At 41.2% G+C, this 24,032-nt stretch overlaps 1 protein-coding gene across 6 annotated transcripts in view; it reads left to right on the forward strand.

Moving 5' to 3' along the window:
- Positions 1-24,032, forward strand: part of RFX3 (regulatory factor X3) — a 367,918-nt gene that overhangs the window by 20,506 nt on the left and 323,380 nt on the right. The window contains exon 2 of one of the 6 annotated variants that reach the window (XM_068271398.1): positions 1,274-1,382. The exons of the other annotated variants lie outside the window; for them this stretch is intronic. The gene's annotated coding sequence lies outside the window, so the exon portion shown is untranslated. The remainder of the gene's footprint in view (positions 1-1,273; positions 1,383-24,032) is intronic. 6 annotated transcript variants of the gene reach the window in all.

The following is a 24,032-nucleotide window of genomic DNA, read 5'->3' on the forward strand; positions in this document are numbered from 1 at the left end:
TTGAATTATCTCTCCTTATTTGTTTATCTCATGCATTAGCACTCCTTACAGTTAGGGTGAAAAATAAGTAACCTTTGTGAGTCAACCCCCTTGCTAGGATAAACATTAGAATGCGGCGACTGGCCAAAATGCCAGGGAAGCACAGCCTGTTACTCTCTTAGCACCATGCACGTTCTCTGGGTAACGTGCATTACCATAGCAATGTATGCGTTATCTCTGTAACATGCCATGGTGGTATGTTACCCATAATAGAGTAATGGGTGGTGCTCTCATGCCAATAGGACCAGTAAAATTGATGTGCACTGCCGACACACAGGCAAATTACTGGCCTTTCACGCATCAGGCCCTATGTTTTGCAAACAAAGAAGAGCACACACTATAGCTTGGTTGAAAATGGTTGGTTGTGGCACATATGGTAGGATTAGAAGGTTACAGAGAAGATAATAATGGGGGTAGGAGTTAGGTCTAGCCATCAGGAAGGGTCAAAACTTATAAAGTATTGTTTGAGTATCTTAGGGGGATTTGCTGGTGGGGGTTGCTTTGTGATAGGTAACAAAGACAGTAAGGGTGCAAAAAATAGATATGCTTAGTTTATTTCAACGTTGACAGTTTAAATCTTGAATTATTTTTGTGGTTGGGTTTTTAGAATGTTAATTAGGGCTTCCTAAGAATTGTGTTTATTAACCTCCTGAATAATGGCATACATACACTTTGAAGTGATGCTCTTATCACGTATAGCTAGGATAAGTCAGAGTTGTGAAACAAATTTATTTCTTAGGTTACACTGTTTATGCTAATAGCAATGTTGTCATTGTTTGTGTGAAGTAGCGTACTTCTAAAATCTGTATATGCTGTGTATATTTGATTAAAGGCCACAAAGTCTTCAAATAAAAGCACAACAATGGTCACTGAAGTTTTTATGATAGTCATATATGAACCTATTTAAATGATCACTGACCTTGTTGTCACACCTAACAGTGACAGCAGACTTTCTGCTGGGGTGAGTCACACCTATATCTGATTGATTTGCAGTCAGCAGTGACCATTGGTAGCCGCATAAGGCTATTTTTGACCCATATATGGCAAGTGCCTTCCTTCAGGAATCTATATTTACATCATTATTTATGAAAAAGTGCTACGACTGATTTGAGTAAGAAACTCTGCACATTTACAACAACTGATCAGAAAACATTGAGAAAATGCATATGATTCTCACAAATAAAAGATTTTTATTCTCGCAAAATCATTTTCTCTCCTGCTGTTTGCATGCCAGGACAATCGCTGAAACAACTGTAACGGGCCTAGAATTAGTATCCAGTCTGCTAGCAATTCCAAGTAACCTTCTTATTATATGTTGAAAACTATCCGCCCGTTTTCTCCTGGTGAGACCATCTGTTTGTGCAGTTCGCCTAAGTAGTGGGAACGAGTTAAATTATTATTTGGTCTGTCTGTGTGTAGTTTTTCCTAATGAAAAACATTAAATGCTAAAATATAGACTATGCAAAAATACTTTATAAAATACTTTCCACTGATCTTACAGACATTCAGGTATAGCAGTACATTATAATTAAAGGGATACTGTATGGGGGTCGGGGGAAAATGAGCTGAACTTACCCGGGGCTTCTAAGGGTCCCCGCAGACATCCTGTGTTGGCGCAGCTGCTCACCGATGCTCCGGCCCCGCCTCCGGTCTTACTTCTGGAATTTCTGACTTTAAAGTCAGAAAACCACTGCGCCTGCGTTGCCGTACCCTCGATCCCGCTGATGTCATCAAGAGCGCACAGCGCAGGCCCAGTATGGTCTGTGTCTGCGCAGTACACTCCTGGTGACATCAGCGGGAGCGAGGACACGGCAACGCAGGCGCAGTGGTTTTCTGACTTTAAAGTCAGAAATTCCAGAAGTGAACCGGAGGCGGGGCCGGAGCATTGGGGAGTGGCTGCGCCAACACAGGATGTCTGCGGGGGACCATTAGAAGCCCCGGGTAAGTTCAGCTCATTTTCCCCCAACCCCCTACAGTATCCCTTTAAGTTGTTTATTACATATAAAATGTATTTAGGTCCATTTCTGTCTTGCTTAGCCTATGTCAAAAGTAAGAAAGAAAAACATGTCTATGCACGTTGACAGGTCCCTAATCTCTTGCAAGGTATTTCAGTTATAATAAAGCAGCCACATACCTACATGGATGGGTTTATTGACCGAGTCACATGAATTATGGTTGCATTGTTGTTCAATTATATCATGCTGTTTAGGAAGAAGGGCCGACTGTGCAGCCAACAGGTAGGCTCCTCATCTCCTTCAGGGTGGGAATAAGGCTGAGTAAGTATGACCTGCTTTGTAGTGCCAGTCACAGCTCTGGTCTCTGAGTGGAGCTGTGGCACACAGTGAGCCACACACTGCTCTCTAGGTGGTAAGCTCCCATTATCCTTTGCTATGCAACCACAGCAAGTATGGCACCACAATTCAACAGCTAGTACTGGTGTCAGAAGTCTGATGGATTAGCACTTCTATCAGCCAAAACAGACACTTACCAATGGTGTCGCCATCAATCCACCATCTCCATAGCAACATAATGTGTTGCTAACCTCTAGGCTTGTGACATGTCTAAATAGGACCTGGCATTGAACTATCTCCAAAGGGAGTCCCAATACTTGTGGGCAACTGTCCACATATGGTTGTATGAGGCTTTAGACTGGAAGGAGATTGACAAAGTCTTATTCTGACTGGGATGATGTCAGCACAGGCAGTCAGTGTTGCAGAAGGTGGGCAATGAAAAATTGTGTCTACTCTCTTCTGCATCAAACACCGAAAACAGACCTTTCTCCTGGCGTACTCAAAGCACTAGAGCTGCAGCCACTAGGACGTGCTCTATAGGCCGTAGCAGTGTTAGGGATACTTGCTCAAGGTCTCCTACTGAATAGGTGCTGGCTTACTGTAACAGGCAGAGCCAAGATTTGAATCCAGGTCGCCTGTGTCAGAGGCAGAGCCCTTAACCATTACACTATCCAGCCACCAGCTACACTATCCAGCCATTAGCTGGATAGTGTAGCATCACAAATTGATTCCACTGGCCAGTTGTCACCATACCTAGTCATGTTAGGAAGGGACAGGTACAATTTAAGTCTCGGGCCTGGGTTTCACTCCATAAACAGCTAAACATGTTTACTTTAACCACTTCAGCCCCCGGGTTGTTTTCACCTAATAGATGAGAGGAATTTTCACTTTTCAGTGCTCCTCCCATTCATTTACCAATAACATTTTGGGGGTGATTTTTTTTTTAATTATTCATTATTTTATTCTCTATGCATTTGAAAGGAAAAAAGAAAAAAATATACAATTTCTCTAATTCCATCCACTATAGACAGTGCGACCATAGATAAAACCAACACATTTTATTTGCCCATTTATCCTGGCTAGCCCAACATTTTAATCATGTCCCTAGTGCAACGTATGTGGAAAATATATTATCTGGAGAAAAAAAATGTGTATTTTTTCTATATTGTTGATTTTTGTTTTCCCATTGTACCCTAGCAATAATTGCAAGCCCTTATTTGTAAAAATAACAGTAATATACCCTCATAGCATACATATTTAAAAAGCCCCTATGGTAATAATTTATGCATTCTTTTTTCAATTCTTTTTTAAGCTTTTTATTTTGGTATGGAATATATGAAAATAAAAGTTTTATTCCTTTTGATTCAGTTTGTCACTAAAAAGAATTTACAAGACATAGGTCTCAACACTTAAACACCCTAAAATCTATTCTACAACTTATCCAAGTTAAAATAATACCACATATCTCTCAGTTGAAGGCTAGATGGGCATCTAGTAGGCCATTCATTTCAAAGTGTGAAAGTGGCTTTCTACAGGCCAATTTTTTCCAATGTATTTTAGTGCCATACTTTGTTTGCACAGCCCCAGAAGAGTCTAAACAGCAGAAAAGGGCCACAAATGTCACCATGCATGTGTGCACACACAAGCTCGCATACGCATGATTGTAACAGGAAGTCATGTACATCCTATATGCATTTTAGAGAATAATCGCTGTTACTTGCTGTAACAGCAATCATACTCATTATTCAGGCACAGATTGGCTCAGGGGACACATGTCCCCTTCCACTAATCCTTCCTGCTTTGGGGACTGTCAGAGGCGCGCTTGACACATGGCTCATTGCACGTAACTCTCATGTCCATGCAGCTATAGCAGTTAAATTGGTAACTGAAACATATTCTTTTGCTTTTTCTGCATAAATGCACCAAACTGCCACAGGTGTATCTACTCATACCTTAATAAATCATACCCTGTGCATCATTTGAGTAAATATTGTCATTTGACCTGTTATACACATGACATTTTGTATAAATTCTAGTAGAGAAGGATTTGCTCTAGAAAACTGTATAAATATGTGCTACTAAACCATCTTTTTTTTTTCAATCCAGGAAAAAAAAGTCACTTGTTCCCAGTGTGCAATTTGTGGTAGAAAATTGTTAAATCAATATATACCTTACCAAAAAAACCCCAAGTCAAACTTGTATTATTACAGCAAGTCTTACATAACTGTAGAGGGCTAATTCAGCAACTTCAGCGCTATTGACAAGAGTTTAATGATGACACTGTACAGCTTACTAGGTTCATATGATTGTATTTGTGTAATCCTGAGACGATTTTTAAGCACATTTTTATTTAAAAATGAAATGCATTAGTCAGAATATGATCATATGCTCCATTGTGTTCCAAGCACAATTATACGGAATATGATGAAACAGCCGTTTAACATATATATCCACACCTCCTGATTGACAAACCAAGGCAGTATGGGCTTGATTCACAAAGCCGCGCTAACCTACTTAGTAGCACCTTTGGGCATGATAAGCAGGGTGCTAAGTAGGTTAGCACCGTTTTGTGAATCACATCACGCACAAAGTCCCATGCGCAAAACTTTGCGCGCGCGAAACGTCGCATAGAGGTGAATGGGCATTTCGCGCGCACCGTGCTGCGGGCAAACTTTGTGCAAAGGACTTTGCGCGTGAACAGAACTTATAAGGGGCTTATCACAAGCGTGCTAACAGTTAGCACGGCTTTGTGAATCAAGCCCTATGGGTCAGAGGATATTCTCACTCACTCTATGAGCAAATTGGAATGCTCTGCAGGAATATCCACCCCACTGGTGACCTAACCCCAGTGATGCCACATGTAATTCAGAAGTGCTTTTGTCATTTGGTGATCCAGAGACTTTCAAGTAAATTGAAATCCACAATTTACATGATTCCTAGGGTGCAAGGACATTGCCTAATTGCATTATAAATCTAATTTAAAATGTACGCTCTATATTCGATGAATGGCAGAATGTCACAGGACATCTGGCTACCAGAAACATTCTGGGTACCAAGGGCACTGGGTGATATCTCTTGACTCACACAAGGCTTTCAATTTAGTGGATTAGGACTACATGTTAGCAGTCCGTAGAAAGACTTGTATGGTGGTTTGCCCTAACCCGGAAAGAGGAACAGCAGGCTAGGGGATTTCTCGTGTATCCCAAATGTGCTGCAGATCCATCTAACATAGGGTCATATACAAACGGTGAGTGCTCCATTTCATGGGTGAGGTGGAGGTTGTCATCACATGCTAAGGCGCTCCCCTGTAGAGGACTGTCTATATTCCCACAGTGTGGAAATACACCATATTCCCCTTGAATGAACATTAGGGTGCAATCTAATTTTGTCCATAGAAAGTTTTGTAGTAGTATATAATAGTATATATTCTGCCTTTGATATATTTAGATGCAATAGACATGAATGTCCTTTGCCTCCCCCCTAGTGTTTTTACTAATAATGGTACCCCTACTTGTCAAAAATGCAACAATTCAAGTATTACTTGTCTTTGTATTAGGAGGGTGGAGAGAGGTATTTCACTGTACGCATGTACATGTTAATATACCTACGTGATTCATACAAATCACTAGAAACCCCAATGTATTGTTCCTTTACTGAATGGTTTAAGCTTTTCTATACACTAGAGTAAGTCAACCCTTATCTAAATCTTATTTAGATTGTAAGCTTGCAAGGGCAGGGCTCTCTCACCCGTTTGTGTCTTGGTATTGTTAAACATTTTATTTATGTTCATTTTGTCACTGTAATTACCAATTCTGTATTTTGTACCAATTCTGTATTTTTTACCAACTTTTGCCCATATGCAATTAACTTTTTCACCTGAGTTATCTCCTACCTAGGAGATAATTTTCCTCTTCTCTTTAAACTAACGTTTTAGCATTTTAATATTGAAAAAGTACCCAAAAGTTGGGGAAAAAGTGCTATCAAATGTATTTATAGTATTTTCTTGCTTGCTGGTGGCTTAAAGAGAACCCGAGGTGGGTTTGAAGAATATTATCTGCATACAGAGGCTGGATCTGCCTATACAGCCCAGCCTCTGTTGCTATCCCAAACCCCCCTAAGGTCCCCCTGCACTCTGCAATCCCTCATAAATCACAGCCATGCTGCTGACAAACAGCTTGTCAGAGCTGGCTGTGTTTATCTCTATTGTGTCAGTTTTCTGCTCTCCCCGCCTCCTGCAGAACTCCGGTCCCCGCCTGCATCCCTTCCCTCCCTGCTGATTGGAGGGAAGGGACGGGGGAAGGGACCGGAGCTATGCAGGAGGCGGGGGAGCAGCTGAGACTGACACTACAGATGTAAACACAGCCTCACAGCACGGATGTGATTTATGAGGGATTGCAGAGTGCAGGGGGACCTTAGGGGAGTTTGGGATAGCAACAGAGGCTGGGCTGTATAGGCAGATCCAGCCTCAGTATGCAGATAACATTCTTTAAACACACCTCGGGTTCTCTTTAAAATGCATTTTATGAAAAGTTCTGAAAATATCACCTAGGAGAAAACTCAGGTGAAAAAGTGAATTGCATATGGCCCTTCGTATTTTGTATATTGGTGTATAATATTGTCTGTATTCTTTTGTACCTCATGTTTGTTTCTTACTTTGTACTGCGCCACAGAATATGTTGGTGCTTTCTAAATCAATAATAATAATCTCCTCTAGATGTACAAGCTATGAAGTATATTTCTCAAAAGTTAAGTTTAATGGTAGTGCACTCATTTAAATATTTGCATTTGAATAGTGATTAACATATCAAATAAAATGCATATACATAGCAATTTAGACCAGCTAGTTCATTCACTGAGCGAGTGATTAAATAGAGGAATGTCTCTGCCTCTAGACCTGATGGGAAAAGCTCATATACAGTAATCAAAAAAACTTTTGCTTCCCAACTTCTTTATGTTTTGCAATATACTGTATTGTATGTCCCTCTGTCATATTTTAAAAGGATTGATTCATTGGTGACTCCATTTCTTTGGGTCAAAAAAGTCTAGGCAGCACGGTGGCGTAGTGGTTAGCGCTCTCGCCTTGCAGCGCTGGGTCCCCGGTTCTAATCCCAGCCAGGGCAACATCTGCAAAGAGTTTGTATGTTCTCTCCGTGTCTGCGTGGGTTTCCTCCGGGCACTCCGGTTTCCTCCCACATTCCAAAAACATACGGATAAGTTAATTGGCTTCCCCCTAAAAAAATTGGCCCTAGACTACAGTACTTACACTACATAATATAGACATATGGCAATGATAGGGATTAGATTGTGAGCTCCTTTGAGGGACAGTTAGTGACAAGCTATATATATACACTGTACAGCGCTGCGTAATATGTCGGCGCTATATAAATACTAAATAATAATAAATAAATAATAATAGGCATCATTACCCTCCCTATGCCATCTTCTGAGGGTGGGCTTGTGTTTTTCCACTTTAGATTATACTATTTTGCAGCATAACTTTCTTTTGTACGTGAATGGCTGCGTAGCTTCCAGGATGATAATTCTTCAAACATGGAGAAGGATGTGGCAACCTCTTATGAGGCTGTGGCCAACACTTTTTATAGGGGTTGTGGCACCAGTATTCTAAATATGTCCCTCACGTTATACAGGATCCTTATACATTTGTTAAGAGCAATGGAATGTAAGTGGTCTCTAGGTTGTCCACTGCTATCAAAAGGTTATCAAATGCTGCTGGGAAATTTGGTGTGGGTAATAGCTGATTGTAGTATATAGGTAACCTGTACATATTTTCTACATCATGCAGTACAACAAGGGCAGTCAACTCTATGCTCTGCTGAAATCTGTCGAGAGAGCAGTTTGCAGTGTAGGAACAAGCCATTGTTCAGTAAAATTCAAACTGGAAGGGCATTTATTGGGGTGTTATCAGCCCATGTATGCTTAGCATTACTAGGTAAACAATTATAGGTCTGATGTACAGAAGGACGCACACTATTTAAATTATGTCTACTTTCTCAAAAATCACAGGTATTTTAAAAATAATAAGGGCCCATAGACTGCACTTGTTTAAGTGCCCTTCTATCTCCATAGGAAACGCATGCTCGGGTGAAGAAACTTCAGCACTGTAATTGGAGATTCCTTGGGAGACAGAAGCTTCCTTGCTTTTTTACTTAGCGTTGCTTTTTTACTACAAGTGTAAATCAAAGTTAATATAATACTTATTTCAGCTTGCAGGAATGATTCTAATATATTTTCTAAGGGAAAATCTTTATAAGACGTTCCTGATTGTTTTAAGAGCTATTAGCTTGTGGTCACTGCGGCCATTACCAGAAACACATCAATGACCAGGAAACACATAATGAGCTCCCAATGAGCCATTGCTGTTCATTGTGTCTTGCTTAGTAAATCTGCAATCAGATTCCAATCATGGATTTTGAAAATGAGGCTCTCCATGCTCTTGCATTCTCGAATGGTGTCAAAACACCCACAATGTTTTTTTTTCTCGCAATGTATATTAAAATTTCACATTACACAATAAACATAACCATTACAATAACAACCTCTATCACAAGAGGTCCAACCTAGATTCACATCAGGTAATAGCATCACAAAAGTAATACTCCTAATACATACATATATATATATAGTAACGTACACAAAGTAAAAATACACTTATATACACTAAAATGCAATAAAAAAATTAATTCCCCATAAGTTATTAAACCCTCAAACCCCCTACCCTATACTTACCAAAAGAAAACCATGACAGCATTAAACAATATGTATACATAGTTACCTTAGGGACTGTTTTAAGGGGAAGTAACCTGTGGTTAAAAGATTAATTAATAAATCATAAAATCTCAGAGCAACCAGATTACAATGAAATGTAGTAATATGTAAACCAAATGATTTCTTGTTGACAATTACTGGCTGACAGACTTGGGTTATTAGGAAGATCTCAGACCCAATCATTTTTCAACAGGGAACAGGTTGGCAGATTTTCAGTGTAGGTTGGATTTACATTGATGCTGCATTTGTAGTGTTCTTTAACTTAGTACTGTGAGTGTGAACTGAGGTGAGATTCAGGAGACTGTCATAGGTCTGTGTTATCCCTGTTTCCATTAAATCACTATTGTTAAGGCAGATGGCAGCTTTAAACAGGTGTCACTTTCATTTCTAATATGTTGTACTGGGACTTCCACAGGCTCACAAAAGGGTTTGTCCAAAGCAGGTGGCACTCTATTCTTTTGTCATTATCAAGATCTCTGTGTGCAGCTAATTATTTTCCCAGGGACTGGGAACACATTCATACTGAAAGTGTCCTATGCCTTATCTTCACATTACCAATGACTCTCTTTTATTGCTTGCCTCTAACTAGATGACATGTGTGACCCCATGTATTTGCATATTAAGGGATGACACCTAACAGCACACTGAACAACTGTCTGTGATATTTTTATTTCTCTCTTCTTTTTTTTTCCTGTTCTTGTATTTTAGTGGCATTTATGCTCAGTAGTTCCAGGCAATCACTGGGGCATTTTACAGCATTAAATTGTCATGGAATACTCCCCATTTATTTCTTCAGTGCTATTGGCATCTACATTCATCCAATAAAGATATAGTAAGTTTTAGTAGAAGAGACAAAAGAATCAAACCAAATATTGCTTCCATGTTGTAAAACATCACTAATGTTAATATAATGCAGTTTTGTTAAAAGCCGTTTAGTTAGATAAGTACAATAATTAAAAATTCAGTGTACAGTAAAGGAAATACACATAATACACAGTAGAACAGCAGACCTTTTAAATTGTTCATAGAGGTGAAATAACAATATACATATACGGTAAGAGGTGAGAGGAGTAAAGGTAGACATACACTATACACCATGATACACCATGACTGATGCCTACCTGATTTTGATACTTAAAGGGAACCTGAAGCGAGGAAAATTATTAAAAATAAACACATGACGTAGCTGCAAATGAATATTCCATACTTACCTCACTGTCAGTTCCTCTCAGAGGATCACCATTTTCTTCTTACAGTGATCCTTTCCACTTCTGACAATATTTTGTCAGAATTGAAATATACCAGTTGCTGTAATTTATATATCAGCAGCTTTCAGTTACAACTGAATTTGCAAGGTATGTCCATGTTTCCCTATGGCTCAAGTGGGCGATGTTACAGTTTAACAGTGTGCTGACCAGGAAGCTGTTAGGGGGTAATGGCCATTTTTAAAATGGAGGATAGAGAAACCCATTGATCACGGTGGACAAATGGGACGCAGGAGAGGAGAAAGAGATCGAGTAGTAGTTACACAGGAGGTAAGTATGACCTGTGTATGGTTATGTTGACTTTTTATTTTCAGTTCAGGTTCTCTTTAACCTCCTCTTGATATTAGATCAGAACTCTAATCTAATATCACTTACATAATTAGTCTATACAGTACAATGCTAATACACCTCTCTGCCTGCACTCACCCTCTCCTCTGAACCCCACTGCACCCAGCTTCAGTCCACTCATTATGTTGATTTTAGTTAGATTTGTTTTTTTAATCAAATGTAGTATATAATCGAGTAAAAAAAAATTATAGCACATGTGCCAGGCTTAACGTAAACTATGTACGTTAGCAGAATGTGCATTAATGGATAATGGAGTATGACACAGTGACAGCTGTTTTAAATGTCCTAGGTTAAATTATGTGCTTGCCTGAAGAGGTGATATTAGCTCCTGTTTGAAGATTTGAAGGGTTGGTGAGGGTCAAATTGTGGGAGAGTTTTAGAAGAGAGGAATGAAAAAAGGTACCTAAAGTGAATGAGAGGATAATGTTCTTAGCTGAGCGGAATTTTTGTTTAGATTGGTATCTGAAAATAGATGCAGTTGTGTACAGAGGATTCACAATTTGGAAAAACATGTTGAAGCCCCCCTCCCTCCCCCCCCCCCCCAATATGGGCAATACAGGCAGAGGCAGGCCACCCGGCAGGTCTGTTCGAGGTCGTGCTGCTGTGATTTCGTGCGGCCCTGGACCAAAGTACAGTGTTCAGAAGGCACGTGCCATCAAGCCCCAAGATTGTCAGGACGTAGTTGACTATGCAACACAGAACAACTCATCTTCCTCAGCTTTCGCACGGAAGCGTGACATATCTTTCACCTCCTGCTCTGATTCTGGCACCTCACTTAACACTCACTCGGCTGCCACCACCAAAGTGCCATCACCACAGGGCTCAGCGTTGTGGAAATTATTTTGTGTCTGCCTCAGATGAGAGCAATGCTATCTGTACTCTCTGCCACCAAAAATTGAACCGTGGAAAGACCAAAACCCGTGTAGGGACAACTTCTTACGAAGGCACATGATGACAAAGCACAAACTGCAATGGGATGACCACCTGAGGAAAAGCAGCACACAAAAGCAAGGCCACACACCGCAGTGGAAGATACCAGGCCGCAATTATTTCTCAAAAAAGGTGATGCCCAAACTGTACCGTGATGTTAAAAACAAGGAACACCAAGAGCCCCAATAGTGTAGTATGTACTGGTAAATGGTTACTAGATAGAGTAAATAGTAATACTCACAAACCAGGGTTACCATTAGGCAACCACTGTAAAGGCAGGTGGGGAGATTTCCCTGACCCCACTCAGGAATAAGAAGTCGCTCTCTGTAGATGAGAAAAAGGGGGTTCAACCCTCCACCCAGGGTGGACTCAATATTATGCAGGAGAACAGAGGCGCCAAAAGGATAAAAGGAAGCTAAATTAGCTTAAAAACCAAATACTTGGTAAATAGAGGAGGTAGTGGTGGACCTACCTCCTCCAAGTAGACACACAACGACTGTAGTAAAGACAGTCAATATATTTTATTTATAAACTCCAAATATGCAACGCATTTCGCAGGTTTGAACCCGCTTCATCAGGCAATAACAACGGAGCAATAGCATATGTGGTCAGTAGAAGAGCCAGGCACCTCTGTGTACCGTGATGTTGAAAGGCAAGTGGTGTCATCTCTGGCACACAGCGTTTGGTCAAGGGTCTATCTGACCACGTGGTCTGCAATGCACGGTAAGGCCTGCCCGAAGACTAAAGGCCCATACACACGGGCTACAACTGTTGCTGGAAACACATGGCGCGCGCATGTTGCAGCAACAGGTCCTCCATGTGTATGAGGCGCGCGCAAGCAACTGTTGCTGTCTCCAGGCGATTGACTTGTGCAATCCCCGGCAACAGCTGTTGCAGCAACCGTCCCTAGTCTCAAGTCGGTGCGGTCGTGTGTATGCTAGTCTCTAGCAACTCTTGTGAGCACGACAGTTCATTAAACCTGCGACAGAAGTTGCTGAGCAACAGTTTCCGCTATGTTGCAGACAGGTTGTTGCCGCGTGTATACAATCGTTGCTTGTATACAACTGTCGTTGCTGGAGACTTTCAATTGTTGCTTGTCTCCATGCAACTGCAGACATCCGTGCCTCATGTGTATGTAGCTTTAGTCAGTCTTCACACACAGCATCTCTGCCTGCACGCCGCTTGACTGCCTTCTCCGCCACCACCAACAGGGTCCAGGACTCCAGGTGGATTCCTGAATTTCTAACTAGCAGCGGCCGCTATAATAATTTTTTTTGCCGCATGTACATGCCTGCCTAATTTTTCTGGCTGCCCTGCAGCTGCAACAACAAAACAAAAGGCATGTACATGTGTCAATTCCCCTTCGTGATCATTACCTTGTCGTGGTGGTGAAGGTGCTTGCGTATTACAATGAAGCAATGACTGCCAGCTATATGAGTGTGTCGGGGGGGGGGGGGGGGCACACCCAAGATAATAAGGTTGTTGCTTCGTGGACAGACCAAATTCGATCAGCTGGACAGTCACTGTTCTGTCATTGAGCTACCTCAGCCCGGCGACCATATGGGCTGGAAAGCCGCCATCACCTGCACTTTCGTCATGGTGCGCACCAGTCCAGCACGGCCGTCACTACACAAACAGCTGTTTGCGGTGCGTTACACAGTGAGTTTGGTCTGTCAGTGTGAAGCAGTACGCTAATTACACTACCTGATTGATATATACACATGCAAGATGTTTTAAAGCACTTTAGGCCTCCAATTTAGCATGCAATGTGATTTCTGCCCTTAAAACGCTGCTGTGCGTCAAATCCAGCTTTCCGTGAACCGCAATAGACTTCAATGGGGAGGCGAACTTCGAAAATTAGAGACATTTATGCTGGCCACAAAAGTGATGGAAAAGATGTTTCAAGGAGTCTAACATCTGAGTTTTTACATGGGAGAGTGGGATAGACGCCAAAAGTCTTGGGTTTGTGCCCCCCAACTCCCCCCCCCCCCCCTGAAACACTTCCCCATGACTTTTGGCATCTATCCCACTCCCCCATGCAAAAACTCAGATGTTAGACCCCTTGAAACATCTTTTTCATCACTTTTGTGGCCAGCATAAATGTTTCTAATTTTCGAAGTTCGCCTCCCCATTGAAGTCTATTGCCGTTCACGGAAGTTCACGCGAGCCGAAATTTTTGCAGAGGTTCGCGTTCGAGGTTCGCAAACCGAAAATCGGAGGTTCGAGCCATCTCTATACATGATACATACATAGACATAAGACAATGGAAGGGATCAGATTGACTGAGGGGCCGTTAGTGATAAGACTATATACTTTGTGCATCGCTGCGTAATATGTTGGCGCTATATAAATACTTAAATAAAATAAATAAAAAATGCTTCCTGAAGCACCTCCCACAAGTTAGATTTGTTTGATGGGCAATTCTTATGGACCATTCCATCAAAGTTTGTCCACAACAACACTAAGGTCTCTACACTATATATGGTATGTGATCAATGTAATGCATTGAAAAAAACTACAAATAAATAATTGACCCCTAAAATTTCAGTGTGTGTGTGTGTGTGTGTGTGTGTGTGTGTGTGTGTGTGTGTGTGTGTGTGTGTGTGTGTGTGTGGTGTGTCTGTATATATTTTGTATGAATTGTGTCCTATAGCGTGACAAGCATTTGTTTTTTACGTTTTTTTCACAGAACACTTTAGTGATATCTGCTGCTGTGCATGCTAGCTGTGATAACAAAGTACTGAAGATTGGGGTTTATTGATTCTCAATAAGAATGCGTAATCAATAATGTTAATTAGTGGTGTGTAAAGTACACTATGGGAAGCACAGGGCAGCTTACAGAAGCACCAAAATACCAAACTATACCTTGCAAAGAAAACTTTATATAGCATGCAGAATAAATAATCAAAGAGCATACTGTACAGAATAAAACTGTTAATATTCAGTGAACCTAAATCTCTCCACAGTCCCTCAGAAGCAATGCTTATGAAATGTTTATAGATTTTACGTATTTTAACAACCTTGCGTTACATGACATGACATTCTGGTGATTACTCTAGTGCTTTCCCTGAACTTTCCATTGAACCTCTCCATATGCTTAATAATGAGTGACTGAGGAAGATGCCTTGCATGTCAGTGTCACCTGTTACTAAGGTGGGGCGGATTACTCCAACTGGATTCATACATACTCCTGCAGAATGACTGTGTCACAGTAGTAAACTAGCACAGCTAAATGGGGGCAAAGGGGCAATACATTTGACCTTCTTTGTGCAGACCAAAGCTATGTACGGTTCTTTTGCCCTGGTTTCCAATACGTTTATTAGAAACTTATCACAGATACAAACTACAGTTGAAGTGAACCTGCAGACTAAAAATCTACTCAGCAGCACTGAAATGGCTTGGTTTTTCTTTAAGTTTCACAGCATCAGAACTTTGTTTTTCTTACCCAAGACTCATTTTTAGCTGCACAGAAGCTAAGCTCCGCCCCATCAAAGAAATCTGCTTGGACATTTCCCCCCCTGATGCTGTGCAAAGCATGATGGGATTTCTGATGTTGTTGTTCTCGTTGCCTAGCGCGCGCAGCTGGGAGGGGTGATCAGGACACAGGACAATTGAAACTGTGTCTCATGCTCCCTGTCACCTCCTTTCAACCAAAAAGATGGCTGCCCCCATGAAATCACAAACATTTGCCTGTTCTTTTAAAACAGTGTGGGTAAGAGATTATGTTACCGAATTATTTTAATTAGCATAACTAATGTAACTTAATGACAGTATGTTTGTTTAGGCTGAAGTTCCTCTTTAAACTATAATATTTTATGACATTCAGTTACAAAATGACCTGTATAGTGAAGATATGGATGTTATACATTTTTGTATTGAAGTGCAGTAATCCTTTTATAGTGTGAAAGATTTTTCTTATCATTATGCTTTGAGAAAATCCCACTCTAATTAGTTCCTGAATAGTCCATTTCTCTTGGCGTCCTCTGTGTTTCCAGTTCTTCAGCATTCTTTGGTGAATCTGATCATTAGAATTCACTCCCCTTCAGTATGGTGTATGTTAGGATTACCACTGGTATTTTGTGTGGTGGTTTCTCAGAGCATTTAGTCAGGTTTTATCTGCTACACGAGATAAGGCTTCTGATTGGTTGCTCTGGGTCTAATTTTGTGTATGTGTTATACTGCCGCCGGTGAGCTGGGCGCTGGGTGAGCCAAATGACAGCTCACCCTGCTGCCGCTCGAATTCCAGGCAGTGGTAAATACTATTCCCCCTCCGTGTGGTAGCAACTCGGAGGGAGAAGTAATTCTGAATCTGCTGTATCAATAATATTAATGATTTACATTTTATAGCTCCTTTAAGCAAAATTCTTTCACCACTCTTGCACCAAGATTTTCTATCTGTTTGGAACTTGCACTTCTCATTTAATGCACAATGCTGTATAATATGTTGAAGGTTTATAACAATGGCTTTGCTTTCAAGAGAAACTATAAGCCACCTAACTTAAATTATGCTAAATGTCACCCAAATATGAATGGTAAGATGCCTGCGGTTATGGAAATTATTTTGCTTAGTTGAGCTTAGGCTTTGGTCAGGCTGCCTATGGAGTGAGGTGTCAGTGCTGCAGTAGATTGAGAATATCAGCATTTAGCTGCTCCCATGCCACGGCCAGATGCTTAGTGGCGATCAGCACGAGGGTTGGAATGGAGGACCCCCTCCCCAAGTCACATCTGAGTGTAGCCACAGCCATTCCCGGGGGCAACAAGTCACTGGGTAACATCACCATTTGTCAAACCATTTCATGTGTGAGGTTACAAACACTGCCATTCAGCTGCAGTCCATTTTAGCCAAAAGGTGTGTGTGGCTGGCAGGCTGAACTGCTCAATAAGCATGCAGTTCAGCCATCCATGGAAAAGGGGCCTCATGACACACCATGGACAGTATACATCAACCTTTAATGTCAGCAGTGCATAAACGTGAGCAGATTACCTAAAAAGCAAATCTAACTGATTTCTTATAAACAGTGAGCAGTTATTTATTGCCAGGTTCAGATTGTTATGTTCTAAGCCAGTCTTTCTCAACATTATTATAGCATTTACCTCTTTATTAATGATTGTGTAGACCAGCTACCCTGTACAATAGGGAACATTATCTCAGGTACCCCTTGACACTTTTTATTTGTTAGGAGTACCCCTTAATTGTGAACAAATTATTTTCATACATAACTTGATGCTTTTAATTAACTATAAATACTTTTTTATCTGATTTGTTTATATATGAATTATAGTTTAATCACAAAGCTTACTACAATCGACTATGACACGTTCAAGTACCCCCTGTACCCCACTAAAGTACCTCCTGGGGTACATGTACCATGTACTGAGAAGGTTGGTAGGTTCTAGACTACATTAAATAACTGATGAGTTATTTGCTTATATTTGCACATCATTTATTACATGTTGTTCAAGTTGTTCAGGTGGAAAATAAGAAGCGATAAGAAACTTTTTTTAAATTTGATACAGGGAGGTTAAAGATCATGCTTTGTGTCAATGGCAATTTCAAATTACTGTCTATGACACATTTATACTTATATGTGTAATTACAAAAACAATATGTTATTGTGTTACGCTGTCTTTTTCTCACTGTAGAATTTTTTTTATGCAGATTGTTAATTACACTGAATCAACTAGTAAGTATACAGAATCATTTATCTTTCTTTCCCCTCCCTTAAACTTTACCCTTTATCAACACGTGAAAACACACATTTACCAAAAGCATAGAGACATGAAGAGAAAATCTACCTGCCAATTAATTTCATTTTTTTATTATTTCTGTGAACAACATGATGTGTTTTGTCACTTTGTGCCTCATCTATCCATGCTGAGTGAGCTTTACAAAAACAGCAGAGATTTCAGAATAAATTAATCATTAACTATTAACACCAGGTGTAGCTGCCACCCCACGTCATGTAAACAGCATAATATATCTCGCTGTAACACAGTGGGTAACTTGTGTAAAAAAAAAATCGCTTATAATAGAGTGCAGACAGTGAGCTTAGCCAAACGTAAAAAAAAATAGAAGTATGTTTTTCTTTTTGTTAGAGATAAGTCCATGACCGTTCATTAGATTGTACCTGCTACCAATGCTAGCAACAGCTTTCTGATTGAATCAATGCAAAATTAGCTAATTAGCTGATTAGAAAAAAAATCCTTCTCCATCAAGAAATAAACCAAGATCGGGTTAGCATAGTTAGGATGAAGTATGCATGCTTGAAACAGTAACCAGAGTTACCTCTCTGCAGGGCACGTTCAAATGTTATAACAAGTCACCTTACCTAATTTTTACTATTCCTGCTTTTGTTTATTTATTTTTATAAATCATCTGTTTATTTAGTTTTAAAATTAACAAGAAAAATGCATACAGGCATCATTTAGGATCTATTTCCGTTTTAAAGAACTCCATTAGGTTTCATAGGGTTGCATGTTAAATAGAAGCAACATCTGTAATTTGTACCCTTGTAATTTTATATTTGTCCTTTACCAGCTGGTAGCTATTTTTAAAGTATAACACTAGGGGTAATTGTTATGTACAGCATTGTGCTAAAGTCTAAGGATCCTTTCACACTATGCACATTGCAGCGCTAGCGCAATGCAACTGTGTTGAAAAGCCGCACAGCATGTGAGCAGTGTGGTGCGACTATACAGTGAAGCATAGAGTACAATGAAAGTATTCTTAACTGCCACTGTAAAGGTGCACATTGCCTGGAAAATGCATGGCATGCTGTGCATTACTCTGTCAGAGCCCTCTGCACTGCACTCAGTGTGAGAGCACCATAGGAAAATGATTGCATTGCTTTGCGATGATATTGTCCGTTGCAGCAGAACACAATGGACACAGTGTGAAAGAACCTTTTAGAACAAGTGAAAAAGGATTTTATGAATCGTTTCAATAATCAAGTGTAGCCCAGACACTCTCCCAATGTTAAGTGCACCTATGCCAGGCTTCCCTGACACTCTCCAACCCAAACAGGTCAGCATGAGGACAAGGGGTTAATAAATGCTTTTAGGAGGGGCTACATTTTCTTCTAAAATTATTTTTGCTTTTAGACGATGATGTCACACACATGCGCAGAGTGCTCACAAATGCGGTTGTGTGCTGTAGTACGTGTGCAGCCCGGCCAGCACAGGAGTCCTGAGTCCTGACCAAGCTGACCGTAAGATGGGACCATTACAGGTACCAGAGGAGGCAGACAGGGGAATTGGGGAGGGGGGGGGGGTGATGAGCATCAGGGCAGCTCACCATACATGCCTGCTCTCCCCATTTCTCATCTTCTTTTGGGCTCTGGTATCCCTTAACTCATTTTGGACCATGAGACTCTGGCCCCTTAAGGACCAGAGCCTTCCTGAATGCTGTGATTGGCTCACAGTAACCAGAGGGTCCTGGCCGAGGTACAAAGTTTTGTGCTGGTGAGGATGCTGTGTCCCATGGTGAGGATGTTGTGTCCCATGCAGGGAGCTGATGGTGCTTAAACTACACTGCATCAGGTTTAGGCAGCCACAAGTGCGGCGTAGTATTTAACTACACGCGGTCCCAAGCCAGGTAAGCAGGGGATAAGTTCTTGCTCATTTGCCTTCATGTTTGCATCACTTTCCGTCTGCTTGAAAGGGGAAAAGAACTTTATTGGAGATAAAACCATCCAAGTGAGTTGTTTTCTGCCCTGCCAAGTGAAAGCTGCAATTGCACTTGCCTGACTTTAGATCTCGGCAGCACTTTATACTGGTGAATTCAGCAGTTGCATAGGACCTATTGTGTGTCTCACTTTCTTTGTGCTCTTCTTCTGTCTTCAAAACTTAGCTTGATGATGTTGACATCAGGGCATTATGGAGTCAACCCATTATTTTAATGATTCCTAGTTTTATTGGTAGAGATAATTATTTATGTTTTTTTTGTAAGAGTTTGAGGGGCCATTGTCACGTTGCAGAATTAAATTAGGACTATGTTATGGATAAGATTCTGTCTCTACTTCAGCGAGGTGGCCATGAGTTTTGATGGTCGACCTATCCCAGTAGCAAAACTCCATAGTAGACATGGACATGGGAGTAGAGAGCATTTGCCTCTGTGGCTTACTATAGCTTGTCAATATAGAAAAATAATAATAGGCTTCAGAAGGGTACCTTTGTAGCACTGAATCTTAGGAAAGTAGCACCATTCACTTTTTTTTTTTGAAGATTTCAAGAGACTGATGATAAGAAAACTTTGGCTTATATGTACCCTAATGCTAAAAATGCTGGCTGGCTTGGTGGCAAGGTCAATTAGTGGCTATCTATGCTGGCAAAGAGGTATTTATAGAGGACTAAGGTCAATTAGTGGCTATCTATGCTGGCAAAGAGGGGTTTATAGAGGACTTACACTGAGAGATTGTGAAAGATGCCATTAATGAACTCATTCTAAAAAAAATAATTGGCTCAATGCCATGCTAATCTTTTTTGTTTTCGATGATGACCACACACTGGCAGAGGTCTCCTGTATTAACCAACAGTACAAATGATCACTGCAGTAAATGTGTAATGTAGAGTAGTGAAGTTTCATTGTGACAGCCTTAAACATGCTGTCATGTACATAAAAAAACCTATTGGATGTTTGAAATGAACATATCTAAGCTGTATTGTACATTTCTTTCAGTAAATCTGCACTTTACATTAGGTTGTTCTAGTAATCATGTGTCAGGTCAGGCTGCCAGTATGTAGCCAGCATGTAGGTTACACACTTGCAACACCAATGCAGCTTGTTTAGGTAAAGGGGAGTAAGACTATCTGCATACTCCATCCTCATCAGTGACTTATGCTGCCTACAGACTTGACTTATTTGTTACCAAAAATGATTGTAAGAGATTATTTCAGACAACAATTTAGTTACAGGATTTGCACAGATAGAATTAATTATAATGTATTGCTTTGACCAGTTGGAAAATAGGTTCCTGTTTGGCTCAGTACAGAAGAGGTTTTAATGAGGCATTCAGGTCTAGTTAGACCTCTTCAGAAGTACTGTACGTGTGTTTGTCAACCGTATGCAACAAAAATCAGACTTTGTTGTATAGTTTTGATTCAGCAGAATATTTTAAACAATATTTTAAACAATAATGCATATCAAAATGGCATGAATAGAAATGATACTGTACCTTTCTAGGCAACAATTGCAAACAAGCAATTCCTTTAGTTGATAAGAGTTGTACTTGTGGAAACAGGTAGTTTCACCAACTGTTTAAGTGGACCCGAACTCTTGCACAGGACAGAAGGAAAATGTATAGAAATTCACCCTGTATGTATTTAGAGCATTTAACCTGTCTAATTCCCCCTCATCTTGAACTAATCACCACTGTAACATAATCCCTCAGCTGTGTCAACTAACTGCCACAGCAGAGAAGCTAATTTGAGAGCACAGAAAATATTGTAATGTTAACAATATGTCTTCTTCCATGAAAGCAGGAAGTAGATACACATCCTGCAATAAATCTGCAGTGTATCAACCATAACAAAGAAATGTTTTTCTTTAAAGGTTAAATTGCTGTTGCCTAGTTCAGGTCCGCGTTGATGAGCAAACTGCTCCAGCTGTGTCAGCTTGAAAGGCTGCCTTTCCCAAACAGTATGTTTTTTTTCCCCATAGAGCGTATTCAAATCAGGGCTCCTAAAAAAACCACCTTAGCAAAGTTCAGTATTTTGTCTTAACAATTACTGGATTTTTTTAGGCATGTATTTTAGATCTTTAACCTGTTGAAGGCTCCATGATATGCAGTTAAGATATACCTTTTTGACACTGTGTAGTACATTTCATGCTAGAAAGTCTACGTATACTGAGGCTTTATTGTTCCTTACAAGGACTGAAGGATACCTGTGCCAGACACAGCAAAGTAGTCCAAAAAGTAACTAAGCCTCCTCAATGTTTCGCAGTTGGTATTCAGTCAGGCTTTTTACGTTTTTTTGTTGAGCATCAAAGTCCTCCTAGGTTTGCTTCCATTAAGTCCACTGTCACTGTGATGGATGATATAACCAGAAACTGATTGTCCTTGGAGTTTAGCTTGTATCTCTTCGAAAGTTGTCCTTGGACTTTCGTCTATTCTGTTGCTCATTCTGGTGCTGATTTTCTTATTGGGGTTGCATCCAATGAGGTTGGCTTAAGTCCCCACAAACTTTAAACTTTTTAATAATGTTTGCCACTGTTCAATCCACTGAAACTGATTACAAAGAGCTCTGGGAAACTTTAAAGTAAATCTGTGGTTAAAATAAAATTATGAGATAATGGGCCTTATTCAGTTTATTTTTTACCTAAGTTTTCTCTTAGGAGATAATTTTTCATCTTATGTTTAAAGGATACCGGAGCTGAAACCCTTACTAAAAAAATGTGAAGATGTGCATGTGCGCAGAGCGCTCCTGGCCGCAGGCGACTGCGCACTACCGCCCAGTGAACTCTGCTGTCAATTAAGTAAGAAAGTAGGGGGACGGAGAAGAATGGGGTGAGTGGTGGGCATGAGGACTGCATCAAATACATGCCTGCTCCCCCTGTTTTTAATATGGGTTTCAGCTTGGGTATCCTTTAAAATTACTTTTCATTACTCCATTGTCATTGCAAACATACAAAAAAAGGAGTTAAAAAAGTACTGTCAAAATTATTAAGTATTTTTTTTGCTTGCTGGTGGCTTGAAAAGCAGTTTATTGATAAGGAATATCACCTAGGAGAAAACTTAGGAGGAAAAGTGAATTGAATAACAGACAATGGGCCTGATGCAATTGTCAGACTCGCCAGCGTTAAACGCTGGTGAGTCCGATAATCAGGCGACTATAAAGTCGCCTGATCCAATTGCATTTAGCCCTAGGCAGGGTGCTAAAAGAACTCGCTTGGGCGATATTATCGCCCAGCAAGTTCCTTGCACCCTATCCTATTGCACTTTGCATGCCTCCGGGAAGCGATGCTTCCCGGCAGACATGAGCGTTAGTTTAGACCTGCAAAAAGCAGGTCTAAACATGCTAATGCATGTCATCGTCGCTGCATCTGGGGGTCTCCTTTAATAAGGAGACCCCCAGAGCTCCCCGCCGGCCGCCGCTCGTCTCCGCAACCCCCCACAAAGCTACAAATTAATGGTCAGCAATTTCCCTCCCGCCGCTTTACACCCGCCGAACGCCGCAAGTCCCCGCCGTGTAATTACAGTGTATGAGTTACTGTAATTACATACACTCGCTAATAACAGAGTCCCGGCAAAGCATCTTTGAATCAGCCGCCGAGGCTCCCCATTGGTTCACAGGCTGGACCAATGTAAATGGCTCAGCCTGTGAACCAATGGGGAGCCCCGGCGGCTGATTAAAAGATGCTTTGCCAGGACTCTGTTATTAGCGAGTGTAATTACAGTAACTCATACACTGTAATTACACAGCGGGGACTTGCGGCGAGATGCGGCGGCCGACGGGTTTAAATTGGCGGTAAGAAAATTGCTTACAATTAACTTTGTAGCTTTGTGGGGGGTTGCGGAGACGAGCTGCGGCCGGCGGGGAGCTCTGGGGGTCTCCTTATTGAAGGAGACCCCCAGATGCAGCGGCGGAAGATGGCGGCGGATGTTTGTCGGGTTGTGCGCATGTGTGGGGAGCGAGGCCGTGGTGCTGATGGACAGCACCACAGGGTAAACCTTGCTCCCCATCGCCCGGTAATAGGGAGCATCGCTCAGGCTTTCGCCTGAGTAATGCTCCCTAACGATCGGCCATCGCACGAGTGAAACTGGCAATAGGATTTGCTAGTAATCCTCGCGCGATGGCAAGGTGATAAGTAGCTCGCATCTGCAAGCTACTTATTACCTGGAATAGCATCAGGCCCATTGGCCCATGTGCAATTCACTTTTTCTCCTGACCCTCACTCCCCCAAGATCCCAGTGTGTTCTGTGAGGTGAGAGAAGGGCTAAGGGGTCTCGGTCCCATACAATGAGCAGAGCAGTGGCAGCATCATACATTACCTTGGTCCACCTTGTTGTCACATGACATGCACAGAGGAGTGGGAGCCACAGGTAGATAGACTTATAGCAAAGAGAGGAGTAAGTACATGTCACTCTACTGGAACAAGGTCATGTATGCCGCTTCCGCTGCTCTGCATCTTGCACAGGACCAGGTCCCCTTAGCCCCACTGGCCCCCCTGCGACACTGGTGGTTGCGAGGATTATTGTTACATTTTTGACAGCTAGCTATTAGCTGGTGATTGTTGCAGTCATCACCTGAAGCACAGAGCTCCATGGTGAAGGGTGGGATTTGCTTTGTGCGTTACTGATGTGTCACTGCTGTAATGTTTGCATTTCACTTTAACTTTCTTCAGTCCCCAATCATGTATTTTTTCCTGATAACA

Source organism: Hyperolius riggenbachi, chromosome 1 (genome assembly GCF_040937935.1).
Source record: "Hyperolius riggenbachi isolate aHypRig1 chromosome 1, aHypRig1.pri, whole genome shotgun sequence".
Taxonomy (NCBI): Eukaryota; Metazoa; Chordata; class Amphibia; order Anura; family Hyperoliidae; genus Hyperolius; species Hyperolius riggenbachi.